Below are 3,976 nucleotides of genomic sequence, written 5' to 3' on the forward strand. Positions count from 1 at the left end.
CTCACGCACACAATTTCACGCGCAACTGAAACAGTTGCTAAAAAAAAGTATGCTAATGGCAGCTCAAGAAGAAAAGGTTTTGTCTATAGAAAAAAATCAAACAGATGGTTTTAACAGTGTCAGGCGATGAATCGTGGAGAAAACGTGGCTTTTCATCACTGTTCGAATTGGTAATATTAATTGGATGGTTCTCTGGAAAGGTAATTGACATTGTTATGAAGTCTAAGTATTGCAAAGCTTGTGAGTTTCGGGAGAAGAAAGTTGACACTGAAGAATACGAAGAGTGGAAAACATCACACGCTAACGAATGTCAAGCGAATCATGAGAAATCGGCCGGCAAAATGGAAATCGACGCAGTCATTGAAATGTTCCAATGCCTGAAACAAAACTCAAGGGTAAGAGAGCAGAAAATCTACAAACTAATAGATTTTAAAACAAAATTCAAATGAATTCACCACAACAAGGGTAAAAACTACTCAGGAAGGAATGTGATTCTCGAAGTCTTGAAAAAGGGTGGCTTTGCTGTTTCCTGTTGCCAAAAAGCCCAGAGATACCTTATCCAATCAAACCAGGCATCCTCAAGAAGAATACTGGTGTCCACCTTATAAGAGCTTACACCACATTTTCTCCAGCAAAGTGTCATCTTGTTCCTTTTTCTATGGGTGTGATAGGCTATAATGCCCTTACGTCCCGTGGCTGCCCTATTTGGAACATTCTTAGCAGTAAATGATCCTTTACTGCAGAGGTGATTATCAAGGCTCTCTCCCTGTTCCATCTTGCTTGCTCCAACAGCTCTTTGCTTGTTGTCTTCTTCTATAAGAGAAGCTCAGAGTTACCTTCCGCAGTCTCCCTTTCATTATTAAATAGAACTCATAGGGTGTTTTTGGAAGAGATCCTAGGAAATGTTGAACTTTGAAACAAAAGAAGAACAACACGAGGGACTCTCCAACTCAAATAAAGGAGCATGACGGACATGTGAAAGAGCTGTTATAGAACTGAATATGTGAACACCAGAGACGTGTCTTAACTCAACTGGGGCAACTTCTGATCGAACCTTGCAAAGAGCCCAATATTCATCGGAGTGTGAATAACAGTAACACCTAAATACTTTTAGAAGAGTGTAAGGCAATTCCTTTCTTCTTATTCTAAAAAATGCATCTTCGCATAGACCCACAGGAGATTCTCCTTCACAGAATACCATTAGTGCATTGGGCAAAAACCCATATATTATATAATATCATAAGCTCATAACGTTCCATGGTGATGTTGGAGGGTGCATATGTTGGTCCTTTATTAAGAGATCGTAAAGTTAATTCCTGAGTCGTTGTGTATAAAATCTAGATAAACATGAACAATGTAAAAAGAAAAGCAGGGAGTGTTAGCTAAGGTGGACATCTTTTTGTGAAAAGCCCTAGAGAGGTTGAGGGTTTTTGAGTTACATGAGGTGTGGTTAATGGTGCGGATGGTTGAGCTAGTGGTGCAGACAGTGTTTCTACCGCTTGGTCCCTCCTGCTAGTTTGTAAGACAGTGACCCTAGCTTCCATAACCCCCATTCGGATGTTACACTCTTGTTGGATTCTTACCATGCTTTCCTCCATGGCTCGTAACTGAGCTTGAGTGCTCTTGTTCTTTCTTTGATGTCTTTTTGGTTCTTCAGCACTTGCTCCAGTAGTCTTATTGTCTTTTCGCCTTTGTCATGCCAGTCTGGGTACCTTTAGGCGCTGACGTTGCGATGCTAGGTCTCCTCCTCGTCTGCTCTTCTTTTGCCTCCTCTGGTTAGGGGCAGCATGGCTGGAGTAGAAACCTTGCTTCTTTTTTCGGATAGAAGCGGAACGGGGAAGACTTTCCTCGTCTCATGCGGCCTCGAAGGCCTCCAGACCATGCTGTGACATGCTCATGCCGGATAGCAAGGGGGAGAATAATCGTAACAAATTAAAGTTTCAACCTCGAGGGGAATTGTTCGCTGTTGATTTGATCATTTTTTCTAAGATTGCCAACAATTAAATCAAGAGAGGTGGTATGCAGATCTTCGTGAGATGGTTATTATTGCAGTCTCCTTCTTCTAGGAGGCTTGTTCTCTTGCAAACGCAATGGGGAAAGATGTTTCCACACCTCCTTCGGCATTTCATCCCCATTGCCTTCTCTCCTTTCAGATCTCTTATTACCTTTCTAACTTCCTCAAATTCAACTCCTTCTCTTCTCCCTCCCTTTCCCTCTCCCTACTCCCCCCATCAACCTCATAAAATATTCTCTCCTCTCTTTCATTTTTATATCTTCATTTATCTATCTTCTTCTTTTCCTTTCCTTATTCACCAATTGCCAAACCTTCATTTCCGTTCTCGCCTCGCTCGCCTTTGTTTCAATCCTCTCCCTCTCTTCCTTTTTCTTCTTCTCACATAATTCCTTATACCTCCTTTTTCTCTTTCTATATTCCTTCCTGTTCCCCTCCACTTTTCTTCATTTCCTTAATTCAGTCCTTACTCCTTTTTTTTCCTCAATGCATTCCTCATCCCACCAACCTCCTCCTTTTCCACTTTTACTCTTCCACCCTTCTTCACTTTCTTCCAGCACTCTCTTTATCTTTCCTTTCATTTTTTTCTAACTCTTCTTCCAATCCTTTCCACTCCCCATTTATATTCTTTACTCTCTCCTTAAATCTCTCCCTCCCCTCCTCATCCCATTTTCCTCCTTCTATTCTATTCTATTTAATTCTTTCTTTTTCTTTCTGACTTCCCCCCCCATCTTCCTTCCCTCCAATCATATAACCACCGGGTGATGATCTGAATCCACTTCCTCTTCCACTTCCAATCTCGCCACCTTATCCACCATCTCCCTATCCCCTAATATATAATCTATCACTGTCTCCCCCCTCCCTTCCATATACGTATGCTCCCTTTCCTCACTCCTCTTTACCCATCCATTCAAAATTCCCTATCTCCTTTTTTCTATAACTTTTATCAATTTTTTCCTTTCTTCATTCACTTTTTTGTCTTTAGACCTTTTACTCATTTTCTTTTCTCCTCCTAACTCCACCATCATCCCACCTGACTCCACCCCCCTCCATCTTCCCTCCTCTTTCGTCCTTGCATTAAAATCCTGCCCCTCTATGATTGTTTTTATTCCCTTCTCCCTTTCCTCCATCCATTTCTTCAATCTCTTCAACTTCCTATTCAAGTTCTTATTCATATACACTCCAACTACCCTCCATCTTTCTTTACCCACTTTTACCACGCATTTTATCATTCCCTCCTCTTCTTCCTCCTCCTCCTCTTCCTTTGAATCTACTTTTTTACTTCCATCATCATCCCTCCACTTGTCCTTCCCTTTTTGTTCTTTCTCTTTGCACACCCCACTTTCTACATGTATTCTTTTGGCATCTTCTTTTTCATTCTCTGTCAAACTTTCTCATCTATCCATGTTTCCATTAGAACCACTATCTTCCATTCTCTAATTTTTTCCCCAAAACTCCTTAACCTTATTTTTAACCCTCGTCACATTCCAAAATGCTACCTTCCACCCATTTCAAATTTTCCATCTCTCCCCTCCTGCCCTTCCCTTATTATCTTCTTCCCCCTCGCTCCCCTCTCTTTCCTTTTCTCCCTGTACTTCCCACATCTCACTCTCCTTATCTCTTAATCTATACTCTTCCTCATTCCAGCACCATCACTTTCCTTCTATCTGCATTTTCCCATAACCTACCCATACCTCCCTCTGCTTCTTTTCTTCCTCGTGTTACGTCTGGATGTTACGTTCTGGTAGAGAACGCAACACGACGTAAAGCCTCGATCGTACTAGCAGGTCGAGTTACGAGTCAGCGACCAGAAGGATCGCTTTACGCGTGTACCGACGTACGACGAGTGGTCCTTTTTCGATCAGAGAACTGAATCTCTTTATCGCGGACGGACCGAGAGCGGATAAGAGAAATGAAGGGGGAAAAGGGAAGGATTCGAAAAGAAATTGTGATATAATTTGAATT

Source organism: Odontomachus brunneus, unplaced genomic scaffold (genome assembly GCF_010583005.1).
Source record: "Odontomachus brunneus isolate Ranch 3 - 2012 unplaced genomic scaffold, Obru_v1 Obru_scaffold_141, whole genome shotgun sequence".
In the NCBI taxonomy this organism is placed as follows: Eukaryota; Metazoa; Arthropoda; class Insecta; order Hymenoptera; family Formicidae; genus Odontomachus; species Odontomachus brunneus.